General features: G+C 45.0%; 1 protein-coding gene across 8 annotated transcripts in view; it reads right to left on the bottom strand.

Moving 5' to 3' along the window:
* Rhobtb1 (Rho-related BTB domain containing 1) overlaps nucleotides 1–27,669 on the bottom strand; it is a 140,734-nt gene that overhangs the window by 44,171 nt on the left and 68,894 nt on the right. Inside the window, exon 1 of one of the 8 annotated variants that reach the window (XM_006514051.4) lies at nucleotides 428–759. The exons of the other annotated variants lie outside the window; for them this stretch is intronic. The gene's annotated coding sequence lies outside the window, so the exon portion shown is untranslated. Of the gene's footprint in view, nucleotides 1–427; nucleotides 760–27,669 lie in introns of those variants that run through there. 8 annotated transcript variants of the gene reach the window in all.

Here is a 27,669-nt window from a genome sequence, read left to right as displayed (position 1 = left end):
AAACCAAAAGAGCAGGGTCTCAAGAGAAAGAAGAAGAGAAAGAAGAAGAGCCGCTGTTGTCACTGCTACAGTTTGTGGAACTGGGCTCTCCACACAGAGGAGAGCAATCATTTTACTGTGGGCAGGAAGCTGTCAGGTTTCTGTGAGTCCTAACTGGCCCTTTGAGGAAGTCTAACCTGAGCAAACTGGTCACTTGGCCAGTTTCAGAGCTGGTAATTATTTTACCAGCTGTGGTTAAAAACAACCAAACAACCAAACAACCCAAAAACCGAAAAACAAAAACCAAACCAAACCAAAAACAAAAAAGCAAAAGCAAACAACAACAACAAAAACCCAAAACCGACCTCCCCCATCCCTCTTAAAAACATAAAATCCAAAACTGAAACCAAAAGAAAAAAAAAAATGTTCAGAGGAAAGAGCCTTATACCTAACTGCCATCCAGTAGAGCTGTTCTCAACTGGCTTGCAGAAAATCATCCTTTACAGGATAAAGTCAACAGATAGAGGGTGCCCATCAACACACAGACTGTCTTCTCACAGTTGGGTCTTGCCTGAAGGTGAAGACGTTCTGAAGGGGCTGTCTCTCTGAGGACCACAGCATCGTCACAGGCAGCTGTGAAAGCTGAGGCTAAGGCTGGAGTCTGGCTTTTCAGGAAGGCTATGAGGGGGCAGGGGTGTGGTTTGGGTCAGGATTTGACTTGTGGTTTGCGTAGGACCAGGAGGCTGAAAATAGACAGCCATTCCCCACTTGCCCATATTTAAAAACAAAAACAAAAAAACACCCCCAAACATCTTGAGGACAAAAATAAAAGTCCAGTCCTGATGACCAGCCTGGTGTGGTGGCCCCTAAGATTCTGTCTTAAGATTCAATGGCATTTTTATTCCCTTGCCTGACAGAGAGAAATGTGGCAGAAGCTTGCTTTTGTCATTGGATAGACGATTCTTCAGGACCCCCCAGGGATTACCACCTGTGTCGAGAGACCAAAGATAAAATTCCTAAATGGGCCCAATGGCTGGGATAGACTCATGATCAAGACATTGGGACTCGGTCACCAACATGGTGAGGGTAGAACCTTGGTGCCTGAGATGGAGTGAGCTTGAATCCCAGCTACCCATTTTCCCTTCCCTCGGATGACCGGGTGGGGTTTACTTCCTGGGCATCGTTATTTCCCATCTGTTCGGAGGGAATGGTGCCAAAATGCATCTCCTACACTCATCGAGAGCTGAGTAGATTGATGTGTAAGTCTTGGGTATTGTCAGGGGATTCTGTGATGAGTAAGACAGGTTCTTTCAGACAACATTAAAAACAGAGTCCTGTAGAAAGCTAACATCAACCTCAGAGGTAAACCCACACACTTAATCCTGACAGAGATCTGCATTTTTCCAAGGAAAGGATTTTTATAAGCACTAACTCAAAGGATAACTCACTGGAGATGAAGGAATGTAAACTCAAGATGAGGAGTAGCTGACCTGAATCTGAAAGGAGTCAGAACGGAAGTGTTTGTTTGACAACATCCTGGTGAAGTTGCCAAGGGCGTTGGGGCGAAACTGTAAACTGGCTTCATTTAGAAGCCCTGTAACTTTGAAACCAAGGTACATTGCCTTGAATGTCCTGAGAGGTAGAAAAAAAAATTTGTCTTTGCTGGGGGATTTGATTGCTTTAAGGATAATTTAGAAGAATGTTTGAATTTAGGGGCAACACAGGAAACTAAAAAATATGGAATTGGTTTTCTTGTCAGCGAGCGAACTTATTCTGATAGCTAACTCTGAAGAGGAGCCCCCCAGTCCTGTGGATCACAATATGTTGGTGAAATAAAGAACCATGTTGGTTTTCACATGTGTCTTTGAGGTGGTCAGAAACCCTTAATGTTTCATATTCAGGCTCCTACTGCCAAGATTGTCCTTAATTTTAGGACCTATTTATGTAATTCTAAAAGAAATAAAAAAACAGTGAGTATCAGAGGTAAAGATAACACCCATTGCTGGTTTTCTAATCCCAGCAACCTATTTTGGATGAAGGCATCCTGATTCCCATGAACGGGAGGGGATGATGGATAAGAGAGAGTGAGCAGCAGGGTGGAGTTTTCAGTAAGCACGAACTCTCCGGCACCCTGAATATTTCATCCAGAGCACACAGCTTTCTTATGTATATGAGGATCCAAAAAGTATTGTAAGAATTCAAAACTACAGTCAGAGAGGCAGTTGTGCCACCCTAGTACCCCAGCAAATCAGCAGCTTACAAGTTACACATAAACACCCATTCCTGGAAGCAAGAGCGAAACAAGCTATTTTGACCCCTGTCTACTTGTAATGGGTTTCAGTCTATTCATATGTACACGTTCAAGGTTGAGTGAGTTCTGGGTGATCACTGTCTGCTCTCTGATTTTTACTTACTTTCAGTAAATAAAATAGTATCCATTTAGCAGAGTTAATACATTTCACCATGGTAAATCTTGCTCATCTCTGTGAGTACTCTTTTGCCATTAGATAAATATCTGAGAAGATGAGACAGGAAATGGCAGATGTAAACCCTGGTGACTCCATTACTACGTTTCCTCCTCGAACAAACTTGGAAGACCTGGAAGCTAGAAGTTCTGGATGTCAGAAGTGGTGAGTTTACTTGACAGTTGGCAAGTAAATGGGCTGATGTGGTGGCAGCTGGCGATTGAAGAACGGTGGCTCTGGATGCTGAGTGTCTCTTGTTCATGAAATGGACTTCCCTACTGTGGTTATGGTCCTCATGGTCTCCAGAACCATGTCAGTGGTGTGATCATCCCAGAATTTCCCAACCGTTACTGTCATGATCTGGACCACAGGCCGTTCCTCTCTGCTTGCCACCATCTCTGCTCTACTAGATGTTCTATACTCCAGCCTTGCAGCTCTCTTAGCTCAGGATCTATGGTCCTTATTCCACTCAAACCATTCATTCCTTTGGCTGAGTTTTGGATACTGCTGTCATCAGGAACCCCTTACCCCTCCAATCTCAAATGTCATAGCGCACCCCTCAGTGCGACATTCCTATCTTTAAAGCCAGCACTTCACGATGTGAGGCAGTGCTGCAGTGTCCCCAGCAGCAGGAGCAATCTATTTCCCTTCTTGAATTTGGGCTAACCTAGCTTGTGGAATGAGTTCAGGCACTAGGGTCCTGCAGGTTCATCATGCTACTGGGACACTGTGCTGAGGACACCAGCTAAGGCTGCTAGTCCAGCCTGAGCCCAAGAACCATCAAAATAGTCCTGCAGGGGCTATACCCAAGGTTATGCAGATCTTCCAGCTTCACTGACCCTCCAAGTAGAAGGAGTCTTGTGAATGAGCCAGGTGAGACCCACAGGACAAGTGTGCCCGTGCTCGGAGTGATGGAATCTTGAAAAAGAACATGTCCTTAGAGTCCTAAAGACAGCAGGCTTGGAGGCTTGGTGTGTGTGTGTGTGTGTGTGTGTGTGTGTGTGTGTGTGTGTGTGTGTGACTTGTTATCCAGCAGCAGTTACCAGGAACACACTTGTTATGAAAACTGCCAGAACTCTGATGCTAGTACCACTACTGTGTCAGAATGCCTGACCAAAACCAAACAAAACCATCAAACAAAGAACCAAAACAGCAGCAGCAGCAGCAACAACAACAACAACAGCAGCAGCAACAACAACTCCATCTCAAGGAAGGAAGGAAGGTCTTATTTTGAATCACGGTTTAAGAGGATAATCAGTCACAGTGGAGAAGGCATGACTGCAGTGGCAGCTGGACACATTGTATCAGAGAGAGACAGAGATGAATGCTGGTCCTCATTGTATTATCAGTTAGAGAGAGAGAGAGAGAGAGAGAGAGAGAGAGAGAGAGAGAGAAACGAGAAATGCTGGTTCTCAGCTCACTTTCTGCTTTCTATTCTGAGACTCCAGCCCATAGAATGGAGGCTGCCTAAGTTTTCACGTGGGTCTTTTCAACCTAAGAGCCATGCTCAGAGGGAGATTCTAAAACCTGTCAGGATGGCAATCAACATAAATTGGATGAATTGGCAATTTTTGGCCTTCCTTGGATGCTGGATCTTTTCCACACAGTGTTGGTGGACCATGACAACTCTTCCTCTTGATGAAACCACCTTATGCTTCCTGCATGCGTACATCATATGGAGAGTGACAGCCTCAGATGGCCATGTCTTAGTCCCTCTGAATGTATTTTGTTCCATAGTGTGGAAAACTTAGAGCCACAGAAGAAACGAAGGTGGGTCATTTTTGAACCCGAGGTAATCTCTGCGTGCTTTTGTTTGTTTTGTTATTTTGAGAAACATCTCTAGAGTTCAGCTGTGTGCTAATGTACAACACATTTCTGCATAGCCCTGCATAGCCTGCACATTGCTGCCTAGCCCTGGCTGTCCTGGAACTCACTCTCAAGACCAGGCTGGCCTCAAATTCAAGAGATCTGCCTGCCTCTGACTCCTGAGTGCTGGGATTAAAGTCACGTGCCACCCAACACAGCTTCAAGGATGCTTTACACGTGAAAGAAGCAAAAGGGAGATCCTTGGCAGGAGAGAACTACAAAGTTGCTTTTCTGCTTGCTTTGAGGAGAAAGGAAAAGGGCAGGAGACCCAGGAGCACAGGTAAGCTCTGCAAACCAGAGAGGATAAGGAGCTTTTCTCTTCACCAGCTTTAGAAGGACGGAACCTGACAGTGCTTTAAACCGAAAGACTCCCACTTCAGACCTTGGTGGGTTAGTGTGTGCTGTTTCCTGTCACCTACTGTTTGGTAGTTTGTTACAGCATCAGCAGACATTAACACTGTGTCCCTCCCCCCTCCCCCACCATGGCTTCCCTGTGTTCTAAGCACTCTTTGGGACCAGACTGGGTTCCGACTGGGCACTTTACAGGTCTCATCCTTTCGTATCCCCTTCTCCTCACATCTTGTTTGCCTGTCAAGGTCTACTTATTCCTTACAACTGTTTTCAGACATCACCTCTGCAAGATTTCCCAACTACCATTCTTTTCCATGGACTAGTTTCCTCTGCTCCCTGACTAACAGATGCTGAGAGCTAAGGTAGTCTAAGTTTTTATTTCTTCTTAGTTGAAGTTTACACCTTCCAAACGCCCACCTCTTTAAATCAATAACTTACATCTCTAGAATTTAGCTGTGTGCTAATGTGCAATATACTTCTCCCATAAGCCTTTCTTTAGTGTGCCCTCTTGTAAAAGTAATTCTTATTCGCCAGATGTAATGGTCGTCTCTGAGGCTGCCTCTGTTGACCTAGGCCTAGTCCTGGAAGCTTGTAGACTCTGTACAATCTTATCTATGCCTAGAATGGTTTTAACCTATGGTATGAGACTTGCTGCTGAATAAGCTCACCTTGGCTGATTGGTTCAACTCAGCTCTTCTGGCGGAAGCTCTTCTCCAAGCTGACTGATTCAATCTGGCTTCTCTCAGCTTCTCCTGAATTGTTTCTGTTTGACTGCAAACTAATTGTAGCAATCTGTTCTATTCTTCTGGCTCCTTCTCATTCTCTGCCTCCTTCTGTCTTCACCTGTGACTAGCTTGTTCTCTCTGCAACCTGTGTCTATACGATGAAGCTGGTAAATTGGCTGTCCTTTCTTCTCCCTGCATGGCTCTCTCTTAAGTAGCCTCTCTTTCACCCTCTGTTCTTGTGAGAGTTGGGCAGATCCTATTCTGCCAAACCTTTCTCTGATTCGTCACTTTGTCTGCCACTCAATTGGACATCACTTTCAAACATGGGTGCTTCCTTCTACAAACTAACTTCACCTTCATTGTTTGAGATTAGAGGTGTGTGCTAAGGGTGTGTCTGTATTCCCTCCAGAGGGATAAAAGGAGTGTGACAAGGCTGAGCCACATCACATCACAACTAGAAACAAGAAACATTTTTTTTTCTAGTAAACCACATAATCTCAGAGTTCACAGTGTGATCAAATATTCTGCAACACCCTCTGGTCCTCTTTGAGATTCTCATTCTCTCTCTCTCTTCTTCTCCCTCTCCCCCTCCCCTCACTCTTCCTCCCCCTCCCCCATCTCTCTCTGTCAGCCATGGGCAAAACAACAGCTATGTGACCTCAGCTCCTCTGCTATCTACTTAAAGTCATTCTTCCTAGGGCAGTTACCTTGCCCACCCTAAGTTTTTGATATGATAGTTTCTGTGGTGCCTAATCTCTTCCTATAAAACAGGCTCCCAAACAACCATGACCACCATAGTCTTAGAGTCTAGGTTCCATGATTCCAAATTGAGAGGAAACCCCAAGGTGGGCCTGTTTGCTTCCAAAAGGTGCAGCTCAGTGTATGGTCGCATAGTGAGTTCAGATGAGGCCACAAGACTCCTCAACCATTAAGAAACTCAGACCTTAGGGAGTGTGGGGTTCATTGAAGACATTCAACTATGGGCTCCTTCATTAATTTGGATCAACCATTATTGGGGTGTGATAGCTCTCTCATTATTACTTCCTCTGTCTCTCCTGAAACTGTTTTTCTGGGAGTAGCATCCATAGAAACAGATTTTGAAGCTGTCGGCCCTGTGCACAGGTAACTTCCTGTGAGAAACAAATAACCCTTAAGAATTCATTTAGAGTGAGGCAGTGGTGGCACATGCCTTTAGTCCCAGCACTTGGGAGGTAGAGGCAGACAGATTTCTGAGTTCAAGGCCAGCTTGGTTTACAGAGTAAGTTCCAGGACAGCCAGGACTATACAGAGAAACCCTGTCTCAAAAAACAAACAAACAAACAAACAAACAAACAATCATTTAGGTCAACAGCCAGCAAAAATACCAGCAGAGCAAAGAGTCTGGTATTTGAGGAGTCTGTTCTGAAGAACAACTGGGGACATTCTATTATTGACAAGCACAGACGGGAAAGGCCGGAAGTTGCACAATTGTGACTGCAGACAGCTTGGCTTCCATTCTGCAGAGGGTGCCAGGCTGGATTCTTGGGCTGATTTGTATATAAGATGAACATCTTTGCTGCACCAGAGAATGGGTTCAGCATTGAGAGAAGGGGCATTCAGGGCCAGACTAGATCTTCTAGGCAAGGCTGCTCAAGTGGGCTATCTCCAGGATAACAGTCATCAAAGTCAGCAGAACTGTCACCTCTATCTACAGTATTTTAAGTTCAATGAACTGTTTTGATGAGAAAAAAAATAATTAAATAACATTATGCTCTCTAGAGGCCTCTGGGGACCTGGGAAACCCAGGGCGGTCTCTTGGGAATCAAGTGGAGCTTTTTAACACATTTGCTCAAGGCCCTTCCTTGAGTCCCACGATAATAGCAAGGCTGTGTTTTCTTTCTTTCTTTCTTTTTTTTTTTCTTCTAACTTCAAGGTCAGTGTGGGAGATGAGACAGCAATGGAGATAGACTCCACCTTCTACCTCAGCCACACTGAAGTTGCCATCTCTGAAGAAAAAAAAAAAAAAGAAAGGGCTTTAAAAAACAAAAACTTAAAAGATGGTGAGATGGCTCACTGGGTCAAGGGGGCTTGCTGCCAAGCCCGATGACCTGAGTTCAATTCCTTGGTTGAATGTGGTGGAAGGAGAGAGCAGACTCTTGAAACTTGCACTCTGACATTTACACTTGAGTTATGGCATGTACATGTCTCTCTCTCTCTCTCTCTCTCTCTCTCTCTCTCTCTCTCTCTCTCTCACACACACATACACACACACACTAAAAAAATGTGTGAAAATGCTGAGCTTTGGTAGTGTACACCTGTAAATTCTACCACATGGGAGGCTGAAGCAGGAGGATGTCAGCTTTGAGACCAGCCTAGGCTACACACAGACCCTGTCCTACCACCTCAAGCCTGAAATTCCAGACTAGATCTAACCAGCCCAACGAGGCTGTGTGTTACAGGTGCCCTGGCCCACTTTCTCTTATAAGTAGGCCATGTAACGGTCCCTTGAAGGCTTTGCTTATACCGTGGCTCATCCTCACCCATCTGTGGAAACTTTTTCTACTTCTGGGCCTCAGGAAAACCAACCACAGAACCTGTATGTAGGCCTGTGCATATAAGAGAGACTGGGTTAAGGGTCAGGATTGTTATGCTGGACTTCAGAGTCACAAAATGGTACAGATGTGCTGGGTTCCTTGGAGACTGTGAAAGGATATGTGTATGTGTGGGAGAGGGGGGCTGTAGTGTAGGCCTGCAGAAGAGGCCTCAAGGAAGGGGCTCTGTTTTCTTGCTGCCTGGTGTTGAGGGGCTCCAAGTCACCAGGCAGAAAGCTCAGGAGCTCTCCAGACGACAGAGCCAGGGGAATCCAGTGTGATAGATAGGTGGAGGCAGGCCGGCTTCTTTCCTCCACAGTCCAAAGACTGGAGTTACCTCAGAGGCCGTGAGAAGTGAGTAGTGTTTCCACAGAAGGACAGTAGGTTCTGGTGGGTTTCCAAAAGGTGCCACTGGTATCACAAGGCTGCCACAAGAACAGGCAGGAGAAGAGGCAAGGGGAATGACAGTGGCACACAGGATCTCTCTATCCAGGGGTAATCCACAGACATAGCCAAGTAGACAGGCCCCCAGTTGCATCTTGAAAGAAGGTGCATTTGCAAGGCCTGTACTTCTACACTGCCTTCTGGGGTGTTTATCATATGTCAATTTATAAGACAGATAATTATATTTCTATATACTATTCTGCTTATCCTATCAGAATTATACATTTATTATTATCATTATTCTTATTATTGGATAGGGTATCATATAGTCCAAGCTGGCCCTCACCTCATACATAGCCAAGGATGGCCTGGAACTTCTGACTCTCGTACTTCTACCTCCCCCATGACGGATTTATGCCAGATTAAACCAAGGGCTTTATGCACACTGGGCAAGCAGTGTACTAACTGAGACATATTTCCAGCCCAGAGATAACCATTTTTTATTGGTCAGAATTTTGTTTTTAAATCTTTAAATATTTACACAGTACTTTGCCCATGTGCACCTTCCAGTAAGTGTTGAGTCGGACACAGAAATGTAACCACCCTACTCTCCCTAGGAAACCTTGCACCTAGGGCCAGCATAGCGCTCATGTGTGGCTGCTTCTGCTGATGGATTAGTACGCCCAGTGGCTTTGGGAGTAGCATGTGGTTTAAGCCTGTGGTGGGTGAGAGGAACGCTGTAAGGGACATCTGCTGTGGCCCATTATGAGAGCAGAGCCACAGCAGGTGGCCTCACACCCACTACTGCCTCTCAGTGAGAAGGGCATCTGTTACCATGGGAACCGTGAGGACCAAGAGCAGGCCCTTCCACCAAATGGGAATTCAAGGGCTAGAGAAGAGTGTCAACAGATACATGCGGGAGGCATTAAGGCATTTATTTGGTTGGGAACAATAAAAGAACCTGGCTGATTATTGTGTTCTAACATCCATCATCAATTTATGAATCATACATATATATGCATGCATATTTATATATGTATACACATATAGTATATATTATATATAATTGATATATATTCCCAGTCCCTTATGGACATTAGCAGTCCAGCTCAAAAGGTTTCCAATTCCTTTGCGTGAGTCATTACCTGGCTAGAAAAGAGAAAGAGGCATATGGACCAATGAGATATGGAGATTGGTTTGGAACAGACATGGAAGCCATGACATAAAGCGCCATTAGCTGCATCTGACAACAGTATTAAAAAGCAGGCTGAGGAGTAGCCACGTGCCAGGAACTGAAGGACACTTGCCAAGTCTCTTCCATGGAGCCAAGCAAGGAACACACTCATGGCCTGTGGCCTGTCCATTTCCAAAGGGAAAGGATCGGTTCCTGCCATCAGCGCCATGTTCTCCGATGCTCATAACCATAATGCAGTCGTTATGACCTGGAACGTGGCTGGAAAATGGATTGTGGGGCCAGTGGGGGGCCTCTGAGAGACGGACATGTTGCCCTGAGCCTGGAGCATCCCCACGGCCTCTTGAAGAAGAGAGATCTGAGGACTGCACAGGGATTTCTCTCTTAGCCTAGCTAACCTCTGTCTGCTTGGCCAGGGCTTTCTGTCTGGATCAGTGGCTCTCAATCTTCCTTTAATTACTTATGGGAACTGCCCCCAACCATCAAATTATTTTCATTGCTACCTCATAACTGTAACTGAATTGTGATGAAAATATATGTGTTTTCTGATGGTCTTAGGCAGTGTGATGGTTTGTATGTATATGCTCAGCCCAGGGAGTGGCACTATTAGAAGGTGTGGTCCTGTAAGAGTGGGTGTGGCCCGGATAGAGTGGGTGTGGCCTTGATGGAGTGGGTGTGGCCTTGATGGAGTAGGTGTGGCTTTGTTAGAGTAGGTCTGTCATTGAACCTTGGGCTTTAAGATCCTCATTCTAGCTGCCTGGGGGGAGGGGGCACTTTCAGGTGTCAGTGATTCCTCCGAGCTGAGATGCTGCTCCCTTATCCTGGTCTCACCCCTAGTCTCTCTCCCCAGCTCATTAACTTCTGTCTTCTCGGGAACTGGATGGCTGCTGGAGACTCTGGCAGAGCCAAGGCCAACCAGAGAGATTTAGCATCTACTCCAGCCCTCAGCCATCTGGATACTTTTATTTAATGGATGGAGGAAGATTCACTGGGCTTGTAACAAACCCTGGAGTGGATAGTCTATGAGAAATAACAGGAGAGAAGAAAATTAAAGATGTGTCTGGGAGAAACGAGGATAAAATAAATACGTGTGCTCAAACAGCAAATATGGGCCACGTAGGGGATGAAGACAAAAGACTCGAAGGCAGCCTGTGTATATCGTAAAGGGTTCCATGTTGAGAACAAAACAAAACAGAACAAAACAAAATCATACAAGAAACATGGGTGGTGACAAACAGCAGAAGTCAGACCATGGCAGGACTACCGACGTGGTGGAGGAAGGACACCAGAAACACACAGAACTGAAGGTCGAATGAAAGGCCTGGACGTCAAAACACACCTCCCAGGTGGTGTTTGTTCTGAAGAATTGGGGGGAGCAAAGAGCAACTGATAGACCAGAAGTGAGGAGGGCAAGCCAGTGTGGTGCCACGAGCAAAGGATCGTAGCACTTGGGAAATGAAGGAAGGTTGGCAGGGCAGTTGGGCTATGTAATGAGAGTGGGGAAAAGAAGTCAGCTGGCCTAATCTGTTTGAATCAGGCTGCAGATGGACAAACCTATCTCTGATAACCCAGAAGGTGGGAAAGGGCAGTTCCTACCAAGAACATCAAAGCAATAACAAATCTTAATAAATCAAAGAGCACCGTGGTGCGCAGGAAGGGAACTGTGAGTTCAAGGAAAAGCTCACAGAAGTCACTGAAGCATGCAGGCTGGAAAAAAAAAAAGCTAACCAATGTCAGAGTAAGAGGGTGATCGGGAAAGAGCATCAGAGTCGTGCTTTGTGTGAGGAACAACCAGGTTGATGGGCATCCCGGGTCGGTTCAACTCTACAGGAGCCAGCAAACCTTCCTTCAAGTGTTTGTATCCCCACACGGGATAATAAGAGTTAGCTACTCCCTCCGCACCCTACCTCCCAGTACACACCTATAAACTAAATATTTGGCCACAAACACATTACTAAAAGCCTCCGAAGGAGGAGCTTTACAAGTACAGCCACGGGTCGCCATCTTGGTCCGGGACCCGCCGAACTTAGGAAATTAGTCTGAACAGGTGAGAGGGTGCGCCAGAGAACCTGACAGCTTCTGGAACAGGCGGAAGCACAGAGGCGCTGAGGCAGCACCCTGTGTGGGCCGGGGACAGCCAGCCACCGTCCGGACCGGAGGACAGGTGACCGCCCGGCTGGGGAGGCGACCTAAGCCACAGCAGCAGTGGTCGCCATCTTGGTCCGGGACCCGCCGAACTTAGGAAATTAGTCTGAACAGGTGAGAGGGTGCGCCAGAGAACCTGACAGCTTCTGGAACAGGCGGAAGCACAGAGGCGCTGAGGCAGCACCCTTTGTGGGCCGGGGACAGCCAGCCACTGTCCGGACCGGAGGACAGGTGACCGCCCGGCTGGGGAGGTGGCCTAAGCCACAGCAGCAGCGGTCGCCATCTTGGTCCGGGACCCGCCGAACTTAGGAAATTAGTCTGAACAGGTGAGAGGGTGCGCCAGAGAACCTGACAGCTTCTGGAACAGGCAGAAGCACAGAGGCGCTGAGGCAGCACCCTGTGTGGGCCGGGGACAGCCGGCCACCTTCCGGACCAGTGGACAGGTGCCCGCCCGGCTGGGGAGGCGACCTAAGCCACAGCAGCAGCGGTCGCCATCTTGGTCCCGGGACTCCAAGGAACTTAGGAATTTAGTCTGCTTAGGTGAGAGTCTGTACCACCTGGGAACTGCCAAAGCAACACAGTGTCTGAGAAAGGTCCTGTTTTGGGCCTTCTTCTTCGGCCAGGAGGAGGTCCAAATACAAGATATCTGCGCACCTTCCCTGTAAGAGAGCTTGCCAGCAGAGAGTGCTCTGAGCACTGAAACTCAGAGGAGAGAATCTGTCTCCCAGGTCTGCTGATAGACGGTAACAGAATCACCAGAAGAACAATCTCTAAACAGAGTCAACTATAACTACTAACTCCAGAGATTACCAGATGGCGAAAGGTAAACGGAGGAATCTTACTAACAGGAACCAAGACCACTCACCATCACCAGAACCCAGCACACCCACTTCGCCCAGTCCAGGGAACCCCAACACACCTGAGAACCTAGACCTAGATTTAAAAGCATATCTCATGATGATGGTAGAGGACATCAAGAAGGACTTTAATAAATCACTTAAAGAAATACAGGAGAACACTGCTAAAGAGTTACAAGTCCTTAAAGAAAAACAGGAAAACACAATCAAACAGGTAGAAGTCCTTACAGAAAAAGAGGAAAAAACATACAAACAGGTGATGGAAATGAACAAAACCATACTAGACCTAAAAAGGGAAGTAGACACAATAAAGAAAACTCAAAGCGAGGCAACACTAGAGATAGAAACCCTAGGAAAGAAATCTGGAACCATAGATTTGAGCATCAGCAACAGAATACAAGAGATGGAAGAGAGAATCTCAGGTGCAGAAGATTCCATAGAGAACATCGGCACAACAATCAAAGAAAATGGAAAATGCAAAAAGATCCTAACTCAAAATATCCAGGAAATCCAGGACACAATAAGAAGACCAAACGTACGGATAATAGGAGTGGATGAGAATGAAGATTTTCAACTCAAAGGTCCAGCAAACATCTTCAACAAAATTATTGAAGAAAACTTCCCAAATCTAAAGAATGAGATGCATATGAACATACAAGAAGCCTACAGAACTCCAAATAGACTGGACCAGAAAAGAAATTCCTCCCGACACATAATAATCAGAACATCAAATGCACTAAATAAAGATAGAATACTAAAAGCAGTAAGGGAAAAAGGTCAAGTAACATATAAAGGCAAGCCTATCAGAATTACACCAGATTTTTCACCAGAGACTATGAAAGCCAGAAGAGCCTGGACAGATGTTATACAGACACTAAGAGAACACAAACTGCAGCCCAGGCTACTATACCCAGCCAAACTCTCAATTATCATAGAGGGAGAAACCAAAGTATTCCACGACAAAACCAAATTCACGCATTATCTCTCCACGAATCCAGCCCTTCAAAGGATAATAACAGAAAAAAACCAATACAAGAACGGGAACAACGCCCTAGAAAAAACAAGAAGGTAATCCCTCAACAAACCTAAAAGAAGACAGCCACAAGAACAGAATGCCACCTTTAACAACTAAAATAACAGGAAGCAACAATTACTTTTCCTTAATATCTCTTAACATCAATGGTCTCAACTCGCCAATAAAAAGACATAGACTAACAAACTGGCTACACAAACAAGACCCAACATTTTGCTGCTTACAGGAAACTCATCTCAGAGAAAAAGATAGACACTACCTCAGAATGAAAGGCTGGAAAACAATTTTCCAAGCAAATGGTATGAAGAAACAAGCAGGAGTAGCCATCCTAATATCTGATAAGATTGACTTCCAACCCAAAGTCATCAAAAAAGACAAGGAGGGACACTTCATTCTCATCAAAGGTAAAATCCTCCAAGAGGAACTCTCAATTCTGAATATCTATGCTCCAAATACAAGAGCAGCCACATTCACTAAAGAAACTTTAGTAAAGCTCAAAGCACACATTGCGCCTCACACAATAATAGTGGGAGACTTCAACACACCACTTTCACCAATGGACAGATCATGGAAACAGAAACTAAACAGGGACACACTGAAACTAACAGAAGTGATGAAACAAATGGATCTGACAGATATCTACAGAACATTTTACCCTAAAACAAAAGGATATACCTTCTTCTCAGCACCTCATGGTACCTTCTCCAAAATTGACCACATAATAGGTCACAAATCAGGCCTCAACAGATTCAAAAATATTGAAATTGTCCCATGTATCCTATCAGATCACCATGCACTAAGGCTGATCTTCAATAACAAAATAAATAACAGAAAGCCAACATTCACATGGAAACTGAACAACATTCTTCTCAATGATACCTTGGTCAAGGAAGGAATAAAGAAAGAAATTAAAGACTTTTTAGAGTTTAATGAAAATGAAGCCACAACGTACCCAAACCTTTGGGACACAATGAAAGCATTTCTAAGAGGGAAACTCATAGCTATGAGTGCCTTCAAGAAAAAACGGGAGAGAGCACATACTAGCAGCTTGACAACACATCTAAAAGCTCTAGAAAAAAAGGAAGCAAATTCACCCAAGAGGAGTAGACGGCAGGAAATAATCAAACTCAGGGGTGAAATCAACCAAGTGGAAACAAGAAGAACTATTCAAAGAATTAACCAAACGAGGAGTTGGTTCTTTGAGAAAATCAACAAGATAGATAAACCCTTAGCTAGACTCACTAAAGGGCACAGGGACAAAATCCTAATTAACAAAATCAGAAATGAAAAGGGAGACATAACAACAGATCCTGAAGAAATCCAAAACACCATCAGATCCTTCTACAAAAGGCTATACTCAACAAAACTGGAAAACCTGGACGAAATGGACAAATTTCTGGACAGATACCAGGTACCAAAGTTGAATCAGGATCAAGTTGACCTTCTAAACAGTCCCATATCCCCTAAAGAAATAGAAGCAGTTATTAATAGTCTCCCAGCCAAAAAAAGCCCAGGACCAGACGGGTTTAGTGCAGAGTTCTATCAGACCTTCAAAGAAGATCTAACTCCAGTTCTGCACAAACTTTTTCACAAGATAGAAGTAGAAGGTATTCTACCCAACTCATTTTATGAAGCCACTATTACTCTGATACCTAAACCACAGAAAGATCCAACAAAGATAGAGAACTTCAGACCAATTTCTCTTATGAACATCGATGCAAAAATCCTTAATAAAATTCTCGCTAACCGAATCCAAGAACACATTAAAGCAATCATCCATCCTGACCAAGTAGGTTTTATTCCAGGGATGCAGGGATGGTTTAATATACGAAAATCCATCAATGTAATCCATTATATAAACAAACTCAAAGACAAAAACCACATGATCATCTCGTTAGATGCAGAAAAAGCATTTGACAAGATCCAACACCCATTCATGATAAAAGTTCTGGAAAGATCAGGAATTCAAGGCCAATACCTAAACATGATAAAAGCAATCTACAGCAAACCAGTAGCCAACATCAAAGTAAATGGAGAGAAGCTGGAAGCAATCCCACTAAAATCAGGGACTAGACAAGGCTGCCCACTTTCTCCCTACCTTTTCAACATAGTACTTGAAGTATTAGCCAGAGCAATTCGACAACAAAAGGAGATCAAGGGGATACAAATTGGAAAAGAGGAAGTCAAAATATCACTTTTTGCAGATGATATGATAGTATATATAAGTGACCCTAAAAATTCCAACAGAGAACTCCTAAACCTGATAAACAGCTTCGGTGAAGTAGCTGGATATAAAATTAACTCAAACAAGTCAATGGCCTTTCTCTACACAAAGAATAAACAGGCTGAGAAAGAAATTAGGGAAACAACACCCTTCTCAATAGCCACAAATAATATAAAATATCTCGGCGTGACTCTAACGAAGGAAGTGAAAGATCTGTATGATAAAAACTTCAAGTCCCTGAAGAAAGAAATTAAAGAAGATCTCAGAAGATGGAAAGATCTCCCATGCTCATGGATTGGCAGGACCAACATTGTAAAAATGGCTATCTTGCCAAAAGCAATCTACAGATTCAATGCAATCCCCATTAAAATTCCAACTCAATTCTTCAACGAATTAGAAGGAGCAATTTGCAAATTCATCTGGAATAACAAAAAACCGAGGATAGCAAAAACTCTTCTCAAGGATAAAAGAACCTCTGGTGGAATCACCATGCCTGACCTAAAGCTTTACTACAGAGCAATTGTGATAAAAACTGCATGGTACTGGTATAGAGACAGACAAGTGGACCAATGGAATAGAATTGAAGACCCAGAAATGAACCCACACACCTTTGGTCACTTGATCTTCGACAAGGGAGCCAAAACCATCCAGTGGAAGAAAGACAGCATTTTCAACAATTGGTGCTGGCACAACTGGTTGTTATCATGTAGAAGAATGCGAATCGATCCATACTTATCTCCTTGTACTAAGGTCAAATCTAAGTGGATCAAGGAACTTCACATAAAACCAGAGACACTGAAACTTATAGAGGAGAAAGTGGGGAAAAGCCTTGAAGATATGGGCACAGGGGAAAAATTCCTGAACAGAACAGCAATGGCTTGTGCTGTAAGATCGAGAATTGACAAATGGGACCTAATGAAACTCCAAAGTTTCTGCAAGGCAAAAGACACTGTCTATAAGACAAAAAGACCACCAACAGACTGGGAAAGGATCTTTACCTATCCTAAATCAGATAGGGGACTAATATCCAACATATATAAAGAACTCAAGAATGTGGACCTCAGAAAATCAAATAACCCCCTTAAAAAATGGGGCTCAGAACTGAACAAAGAATTCTCACCTGAGGAATACCGAATGGCAGAGAAGCACCTGAAAAAATGTTCAACATCCTTAATCATCAGGGAAATGCAAATCAAAACAACCCTGAGATTCCACCTCACACCAGTGAGAATCGCTAAGATCAAAAATTCAGGTGACAGCAGATGCTGGCGAGGATGTGGAGAAAGAGGAACACTCCTCCATTGTTGGTGGGATTGCAGGCTTGTACAACCACTCTGGAAATCAGTCTGGCGGTTCCTCAGAAAATTGGACATAGTACTACCGGAGGATCCAGCAATACCTCTCCTGGGCATATATCCAGAAGAAGCCCCAACTGGTAAGAAGGACACATGCTCCACTATGTTCATAGCAGCCTTATTTATAATAGCCAGAAACTGGAAAGAACCCAGATGCCCCTCAACAGAGGAATGGATACAGAAAATGTGGTACATCTACACAATGGAGTACTACTCAGCTATTAAAAAGAATGAATTAATGAAATTCCTAGGCAAATGGATGGACCTGGAGAGCATCATCCTGAGTGAGGTAACACAATCACAAAGGAACTCACACAATATGTACTCACTGATAAGTGGATACTAGCCCAAAACCTAGGATACCCACGATATAAGATACAATTTCCTAAACACATGAAACTCAAGAAAAATGAAGACTGAAGTGTGGACACTATGCCCCTCCTTAGAAGTGGGAACAAAACACCCATGGAAGGAGTTACAGAAACAAAGTTTGGAGCTGAGATGAAAGGATGGACCATGTAGAGACTGCCATATCCAGGGATCCACCCCATAATCAGCATCCAAACGCTGACACCATTGCATATACTAGCAAGATTTTATCGAAAGGACCCAGATGTAGCTGTCTCTTGTGAGACTATGCCGGGGCCTAGCAAACACAGAAGTGGATGCTCACAGTCAGCTAATGGATGGATCACAGGGCTCCCAATGGAGGAGCTAGAGAAAGTACCCAAGGAGCTAAAGGGATCTTCAACCCTATAGGTGGAACAACATTATGAACTAACCAGTACCCCTGAGCTCTTGACTCTAGCTGCATATGTATCAAAAGATGGCCTAGTCGGCCATCACTGGAAAGAGAGGCCCATTGGACACGCAGACTTTGTGTGCTCCGGTACAGGGGAACGCCAGGGCCAAAGGGGGGGAGTGGGTGGGTAGGGGAGTGGGGGTGGGTGGGTAAGGGGGACTTTTGGTATAGCATTGGAAATGTAAATGAGCTAAATACCTAATAAAAATGGAAAAAAAAAAAAAAAAAAAAACAAGTACAGCCACTTGGACTCTTAGACATGAGGACTCTTCCTGAACTGTCCCTTGAACTGTCCAGCTGGGGAACTGCCTCTTTAAATGTCCAACACTTTGGAGAAGGTATATTTATCTATCATGTCTTTATTAAGAATGACAGAAGCCGGGGTCTGAGGGGATGGCTTCCTTGGTGAGGGCTTGCTGCTTAGCCAGGAAGATCCGCATTCGATCTCTAGCACCCACAAAAGCTCGATCCCCTGCACCCATCAAAAGCTCGGGGCTCAGCATGAGTGCTCGTCATCTGGGCGCTAGAAGGGTGGAGGAGGCAGGGAGATCCTTGGGGCTTCCCAGATTAGCAGAACCTGCAAGCCCCAGGTTCAGTGAGACCTGGAGTCAAAAGGAATGTGATTGACGAGGACAGCTGAGGTCAACTGGGTTCCACACATGAATATATACTCATGTACGCACATATGCACGTACACACAATCTATCAAGCAAGCAAGCACGCACTCATGCCACAACTCTATGCAAATCTATAACAACTGGAGAGAGTTAACAAAGGTGCTTTCTGTGTGATTCTGGGCATTTTCTTTCCTTCCTTCCTTCCTTCCTTCCTTCCTTCCTTCCTTCCTTCCTTCCTTCCTTCCTCCCTCCCTCCCTCCCTCCCTCCCTCCCTCCCTCCCTCCCTTCCTTCCTTCCTTCCTTCCTTCCCTCCCTCCTCACCACCTGCCTACCGGGCCCTCTGTCTTTCCTTGGGACATCCTTCCTTTCCTTCTCCATGGGTGGTCATCACAGCTCGCTTGCTTCTGACCCTTCCCATCATCCATTACGTAAGACCCCATACCAACTCAATGGGTCTTCCTTGAGCTCCAGCCTTGTTTGTGAGCGGCGGGTGATGTTCACATATGACAACTTAAAGTGTGGTAATGTGGAAACTGTGTCCCTGGCATCTTGGAAAAACAACACCGACTTCTTCCATTCCAACAACACGGAACGTGTACCAGAAGGAAACAATGAGCAGACAGCAGCTGCTGCTGCTGACTGAAGCATTAATAGTTCATTCCTAGCATATCCTTCTGTGTGCGTGTGTGAGTGTGTGTGTGTGTGTAGACCAGAGGTTGACATCTGCTGTCTTTTGTGATTTTTCTTTATTTATCGAGGCAGGGTCTCTTGAGGAACCTGGAGTTCACCAGTGTGGCTAGACCAGCTTGCCCCGAGGGATCCCTGTCTCTGTCTGCCGACTGTGTGGTCACCCGTGGGCCACTGGGCCTGCCTGGCTTTTAATGTGGGTGCGGGCTATTCTAATTCCCATCCTCATGCTTGTGTGGCAGGCACCATACACTCCAAGACATCTCCCAGGTCCCCCAACCTGACACTTTCTACTTAATGTGACCTAACTGAAAATTGGGACCAAATTCACACGCCACAAATCTTACTCATTTACAATGTATAATTTACTGTTTTTTTGAATGTCCCCAAAGTTAGACAATGACATTCATTTGTAATGGCAGCATGTCAGCCCCCAAAGAAATCTTGGCATCATATCAGCTTGGCCTAACTGGTGCTTGCCCCCACCTTGACCGCCGTTCATCTTTCTGTTGATGGCTTTGACTGCTCATAGCAATGGAGTCTTGCAGTCTGGAGTCTCTATCTCTCTTCTTCCCCTCAGCAAATGGTTTCAAGTTAATTTGTGTTATAGCTGGCAGCAGTACTCCATACTTCATTCTTCTATGGCAGGATGGCACTTTTAACTTGTATTGCTTTTATTTCTTTTGGTTGTTTTTTTGAAATAGGCTCTACTTATGTAGCCTTGGCTGCCTGGAACTCCCTGTGTAGGCCTAAGTTGCCTTGAAGTCCCAGAGGTCCACGTGCCTCTGCCACTACCAGTGCTGGGATTGAAGGTGTGGGCTACCATGCTCAGGGCGCATAGCTTTTATAAAGGAGAATATTTCAGGATTTAAAAATATAAGGACTATATAAGTGTAGCCATATATTGCTAATTATACTGAGTGTGCCTATACAAACCAGTTATGAAATTATTGCTATTGTTTTTAGTGGTATGTGTGTGGCATGTGTATGTGTGGTATATGTGTATGTGTGGTATATGTCTATTTATGTGTGTGTATGTGTGTAGTATGTGTGTATAGTATGTGTGTATCTGTGTATGGTATATGTGTTTTTCTGTGTGTGGTGTATGTATATGTGTGCATGTGTATCTATGTGTGTGTATGTATATATGTGTATGTGTGTGTAGTGTACGTCTGGTGTATATGATGCAGTATCATATGTGTATGTGTGTATATGGTGTGTGTGTGTGTGTGTGTGGTATGTATATGTGTGTGTATATGTGTGTAGTATATGTCCCTATGTGCAAGTGTATGTATGAACAAGTGTAGGCTAGAGGAGGATTTGTGTGTCCTGGCCTATGACTCTCTCTCCCTTCTTTCTTTTAGACAGGGTCTCACTGACACTGGGGACAGGCTGGTGGCTGGCAATCCCAAAGACTCCTCCTGTTTCCATAGCCATAAGACTAGAGTTACAGGCATAGAGGCCCATGCTCACCTTTACATGGGGGGTCCTATGATATGAACTCAGGTCCTCATGTATATATAGCAAATGCTTTTTCCCCCTGAGCCATTGCTCCAGCTCCTAAAAGTTTATTATTATTGTTGTTGTTGTTATTACTATCATCATCATCATTATTATTTTTATGTATATGAGCATCTTGCCTCTGTGTGTCTGGTCTTTTGGAGGATAGAAAAGGTTGTCATATCTCCTGGAACTGGAGTTACAGACAGTGAGCTGCGATGTTAGGTGCTGGGAATTGAACTCAGGTCCTCTGGCAGAGAATGAGTGGTAATTGCTCCTAACCTCTGGGCCACCTCTCTAGACCCTGAAAAATTATTTTTGAAGAAGCTTAAGCTTTGAAAACATGTTTGTAAACCGTAGCCAGCCAGTTTCCCTTTGACCCAGGCTTTCAAATGGAAAAGCAAAACAAAACAAAAACCCCTAGAAATCAAAATGATGCTGTGCTGAATACCAGACAGAGAAACTAAACTAAATAAAATAGACGCCAAGGCCACTCAGAGCAAACACACACACACACACACACACACACACACACACACACACACACTTCTATTTCTAGCAGAAGAGGAAAAATTCTTGGCTTTGAACATTTGAGCACCCAAAGAAAATATTTATGCTAACAGAAATGAGCAAGTTGAAGAAATTAGAAAGCAAACGTATTCTACAGAAATCAATCAGCAGCCACGCTATTTTAAGCATGGGTCAGTGGTGTGACAGAGCCTGACATTCGTTAGGAGAAAAGCAACTCTGAATTCCCTAGTCGGCGGGCTGTGCGCATGCTTGTGTTTCTGAAGTCACAGGCGTATATTGACGCCTGCTCCTGAATGTCATTCATTCTACACTATTATCCTTACTGGGAAGGGGTGACTTGCATGAGTGTTCAGATCCCTGAGTGACATAGTCCTCCCTGAAACTGATACTAGTTAGTTCAGATAAGGTGACAGTCCTGGGAAGAGTCAGGGTCTGTGGATAAAAGGCTCTACCTCAGATGTGGGATTTATCACTTCTATAAGGTGGGGTGGAACGGCAGATGCAGGCAGGTATTGATGGCGTGTTCTTGTTGGTTTTTAATTTTTATTTTTGACATTTGTATGTGAGTGATGTGTCTGTGTGCATGTGCCCTGTGCCTGCACATGTACACACAGAGGCCAGAGGCCAGGGGCCCCGTGTCTTTCTCAGGGGCTTCCCATGTTGTACTTTGAGGCAGGGTCTCTCACGGAAAGTGGAGTTCTAAGACTGGCTCCGTCAGTGAGTCCACCAGGAACCTACCTGTCCACCACACCCTATCCCAAAACTGAGGTAGCAGGATCCCCATCTTAATACTGGAAGTTGAACTACAGCATCCAGCTTGATGTGTGTACCTTGGAGATCTGAACTCAGGGCTTCATGCTTATATGGCAAGTATTTCAGCAACTGAGCCAAATTCCTAGTTCCCCACAACTTGCTTTGTTAATTAATTAATTAATTAATTAATTAATTAATTTAGAGAACAGGCATCATATAACCTAGGCTAGTCTGTAACTGATATGCAGTTGAGGATAACCTTAAACCTCTGAATCTCCCACCTCTACATCCGGACCTGCCTGGTGTTCTGGCCCTTGACCTACCTAGCTGTACCACCTGTGCTTTTCCCTGGGTGCTTTATATGTATTATACTCGGGTTCTTGTTCTCACAAATGCCTTACAGAGCTATGGTGTGTGGCTGAGCTGTGGCCCAGAGCAGGCTGGGAAAACTTGGTCAAGGGTTAACGGTGGCGATGTGGGTCCGTTCTTGAAGGGGAGACATCGGGGGCTGTTAGTGCTCTCCTGAGAAAGCAAGAATTCAAACAGGAAGCGATGAATAAGGCAGGTGTGAAGACAACTCTGTGAGTGTGTGTGTGTGTGTGTGTATGTGTGTGTGTGTGTGAACTCTGTGAGTGTGTGTGTGTGAACTCTGTGAGTGTATATGTGTGAACTCTGTGTGTGTGTGTGTGTGTGTGTGTGTGTGTGAGAGATGGTGCTTTGCAGCTGGCTGGCTCACTGAAAACATTCTCTGGGGCTGTCAGAGGGTGAATCTCTGCAGCACAAACATTTGCAAAGCTGAAAGACTACAGCTAAACACCGAGGAGACAGAGCTACGCCAGTTAGGGGTAAGGGTGTGCTCGGAGCCAAGCAGATGAAAACAACAAAAATCGTGTCTTCTTTCCCCTTGCTTTCTTTCTTACCGCTCCCTCTCATCTCTCCAAAAATTTCCCAAGGGATACCCTAAAGGTGGGGGCCACCCGCCAAACAACTGATGGGCAACACTCTCTCCAGACCAAGTCACGTCAGGGCAGAGTGCTTGGTGGACTTCCAGTCAAGGGAGCTCACTGTTGATCTTTGTTTGATACACACCAGGGAGCCATTTCCCTGAACTGAGCCTCTCTCTAGGAGCCTCACTGATCAGCTGCCAGACAACTTAGCCCTTGGTTCCGTGGCCACTGTCACTCTCACCCCGCTTACTGATGTGAAGCCAGATACCGTGACCCTTTAGAATAAATGCAGATGTCCTGATGAAAGGGCAGCTTCATGGGAGAACTATGATCCACAGAAACTGTGGCCTCAGGACTTAGCGAAGTAAAAGCTCGTTCACACAAACGGACCGATGATGGCCTTCGGTGTGCCCTAGGAAGAGGGGAGCTCACTGAATGAGGAAGGCTGGCTTGGAGGACTTGCTTTGAGTAGAATAACACTACTATCCATAGCAGAACATTTTTGGCACCTCAGTTCCTAAGAACCAACCTCTGGAAACAACCCACTACGTGTAGAATGAGTAAAATCAATGATAGATTGAGATCCATTCAAACAAAGAAATACTTGACGCTGATCAAAGTGGATGAGGTCTTGCTACATTTATCTTGGATGGATCTCGTATTCACAATGCCAAAGGGAAGGCAGCTAGGCGCTGTAAAGCATACAGGGCAGTCAGGCAGGATGCCTCAGTAAGTGAAGACCTGAGTTCAGAACCTGAGCACCCACATAAAAGTCTAGAGTTACATATCTGTAACCTGTGCTCTCTGGCCAGCCAGCTTACCTCAGTCAATGACCTCCAGCTAAAGAGAGAGAGAGACTCTCTCTTAAAATATAAGATGGAACACAGTCAAGGAAGATACCCAGTGTTGATCTCAGCCTGTGCATTATGTGAAGGCACACCTATATGCATTTGTGAGTACACCACATAGACATGAACATATAATATACATATATGCACAAGTGCACGTGATATGATTTCTTTTGTAAAAAGTCTAACATGCAGACTGAACTCATCAATGCATGTAATGGAAGGCTAAACACCACCAAAGTGCCCCCTATGTGCATAAGAAATGGCACAAAGAGCTGAAGCACTGTGCAATATCAGCCCAGACTGATATAAAATAGAAGCCAAGGCCGTGGTTATTGCACATGTGAAGTGACCACACGGGCTGTGGTCAGGCTATGTCTCTGCGCTGGCTCTGTGTGTATGATCAGCATCTGAACATTTGGTATTACGCAATTAGATTTGATGCATTTTTTAAATATAAGGTCAAATTTGATACAAATATTTCCAGTTCAGTTTCCTGAGACCCAGGGTAGGACCTAAGTCTGAAACTGTAGGGAGGAAGTCCCTTTGGGTATCCCAATCAAGGCAAGGCTAAAATTGAGAACTAAAGAGCTCTCAATGTTCCGGGGCTAGCCCCTGCAAGTTCACAAGAGCAAACTGTAAAACTTTGACAAGTTAATTAAAATAGTGACAGTATTTTACACACACACACACACACATACACACACACACACACACACACACACACAGAGAGAGAGAGAGAGAGAGAGAGAGAGAGAGAGAGAGAGAGAGAGAGAGAGAGAATATCTATGCCTTACAGGTTATCACGGCAATGTTATATGTGGGGCGGAAATATTGAAGAAGGGCTGCCGGTATGCTGCCTTTGAAATATCAGTCACCTCAGAAGTAGTCACAATACAGAACCTGGTCATCACCACAGACTGGGGCTCAATTTAGTGTTCTGTAGAATAACATAAAAAGTGTGTTATGTGTGAGGCTGGAGAGATAGTTTAGTGGTTAAGAGCATTGGTTGTTCTTCCAGAGGTCCTGAGTTCAATTCCCAGCAATGACAACCCTCTGCAATGGGGTCTGACACCCTCTTCTGCCATGCAAATAAAGCACTAATGCACATACACACAGAAATCTTTTAAAAAATGTAATAAAAACTTAAAAAAGATGCATTGTGTGTTACGTTGTGCATAGTTTATCTGCGGAAATATCTTTGCAGAGTTTAAATACTTCCATCCATTTGATCATAGACTCCCTGAACTGGTTGGTTTTGTGACACAAGCTAGAGTCATTAGAAAGAAAGCGCCCTCAACTGAGGAAATGACTCCATGAGATCCAGTTGAAGGGCATTTTCTCAATCAGTGATCAATGGGGGAAGCCTAGCCTATCGTGCCATCCTGAGTTGGTGGTTCTGGGTTCTGTAAGAAAGCAGGCTGAGCAAGCCATGGGAAGCAAGCCAGTAAACAACACTCCTCCATGGCCTCTACTGCCTTCAGGTTCCAGCCCTGCTTGAGTTCCTGTCCAGACTTCCTCCAGTGATGGATCTGGAAGTGTAAGCCGAATAAATCCTTTCCTCCCCAATATGCTTTTGGGTCATGGTGTTTCATTGCAGCAGTAGAAACCGTAACTAGGACACTCCTGCTCACTACTGATAGCTACATGCAGCCCAAACTTGTGCCTCTGTGGTTTCACTTCTGTCTGACTCGTCACTGTGTGAGATAACAAAACACTTGAGTGGGACCTGAACTCTGTGTGCTAAGTATAGAACCATATATTGGCTGTAGATAGGTGTGTGTGTGTGTGTGTGTGTGTGTGTGTGTGTGTGTGTGTGTGTGTGTGTGTGTGTGTATGTGTGTGTGTGTGTGTAATGGATAGAACCATTCAGTAAGAAACAATCATCAATGTAAGAGTTATATAGCAAGAGGTATTGTGAATGTTCTTAGTGTCTGTTAAGAGTTCTATGGTTCTGATTAGCACTTGTATGCATGTGTACGTTGGAAACTGGACACAGAGCCCTGCACATGCTAAGCATATGCTCTACCACGAGGCTATATTTCCAATCCCCAGAAAGCAATTCCATTTATATTTACATACACACATATATGGTAATTATATGGTGGTTCATCTTTCTTGTTAACTTGACTGGATTTAGAATTGCCATGGGAACAGACATCTGGGGATGTCTGCGAGAACGTTTAGAGAGGTTTAACTGAGGTGTGTGTGTGTGGGGGGGGGGGACTGGTCATGGATGTGGGTGGCGTCAGCCCATGCTCCGGGGTCCCAGATTCAGCGAAAGGGAGAAGGCAAGCTGAACGCTAGCATTCCTCCTGTTCTACCTCGGGATGCTCTGGGATCAGCTGCCTCACCACACCTTCCCTTTAAACCATGAGCCTAAATAAACCAGTCCTCGCTTGAACTGCTTCTACCAAGAGTTTTGTCCCAACAATAGCTGATACAATTGTTTCCCCTACAAGACCTATCAGCAAACCGCCCTCCCCACTCCTTCCATGTTTAAGACTCAGGCAATCAGACTTAGCTGAGGGTCCAGCCGCAGCCTGTCCAGTATCAGCTCATGAGACACAGAGACGCAAATCTCACTGGCTTGTTAGGAACTCCTGATACCAGGTCCTACCTTAGAGCTCCTGAATCAGACTGTCTTCCCCCTGAAACACCCATTCCTATTGGATCCTGGCTTTAAGCATTATTAGCTCCTTGGTAAGGATGATATCAAAGTTCCACCCATGTGAGATTACTAGCAGGGCTAGGGACAGTGTAGGAATTGGGGATCAAAAGCACCAGGCTCAGGGCTGGAGAGATGGCTTAGTGGTTAAGAGCACTGACTGCTCTTCTAGAGGTCCTGAGTTCAATTCCCAGCAACCACATGGTGGCTCACAACCATCTGTAATGGGGCCTGACACCCTCTTCTGGTGTGTCTGAAGACAGCTATAGTGTACTCATATACATAAAATAAATAAATCTTAAAAAAAAAAAGCAGCAGGTCCCCAACTTAGCTGCTTCATAGCGCTGGGGAAAACACAATGGACACGCCTATGTTGCACCACACACGTGCCCACTACTAAACGGTAACTGTGCCATGAGGAAAAAGAAGTCCATCCGGGGCCGTTGAATTATTAAAACAGAAGGAAGAAAACAGGTATGGGTGAAAGCATAAACAATCCTGGCAGGCTCCCTCTGCTGCATGAGAGATGGACAGGATGTGTTGCCAAGACTCTGTTCCAAAAGTCCAGAGGCGAGGAAGAGCCACATGAGAGTGTGGCAGCTGGGGAGAGAGGTGTGTGCTGGAGCGCTTCCTGGAGGTGTCATTTAGGGCAAGGCCGGTTATCCAGTGTGGAGGGGGAAGGGCTCAACTGCAGGGTTATGCTTTTCTAGCTACTCACCTGCTCAGAGAAATGCTCATGGCTCAGAGAAAAGACAGCCTGACCATAAAACTTTACATGCCCTTAACTAAAAAAGAGGTGGGGAGCTCGGATGTGCTTCAAAATTGAAAGCAAAACTTTCCCCTGCCGGCAATGAAACATTGTAGTTGCTTTGAGATGCAAGGGCTATGAGAAGCAGGCCTTAGAGCCAAGCAGTGTCTGGAAGGGAAGGATAGGCCAGGCTCTCCAAGATGTTCTGGGTATTATGTTAGGGCGGAGGCAAAAACAATGGAAGGATTCATGCAAACTCCAGTGATTCTAGACTACAGGAGAAAGAAATGAAATTGTAGATGTGCCATGGGGACCAGCGGCCAGAGAAGGCATGGGGTGGAGAGGAGGGAGGAGGTGGGGAGAGAGAGAAGAGAGAGGAGAGAGAGGAGAGAGAGGAGAGAGAGGAGAGAGAGGGAGAGAGG

This window comes from Mus musculus, chromosome 10, assembly GCF_000001635.26.
Source record: "Mus musculus strain C57BL/6J chromosome 10, GRCm38.p6 C57BL/6J".
Classification (NCBI taxonomy): domain Eukaryota; kingdom Metazoa; phylum Chordata; class Mammalia; order Rodentia; family Muridae; genus Mus; species Mus musculus.
Note: the sequence above shows the minus strand (reverse complement) of the source record. Positions and strands in the feature narration are given on the sequence as shown.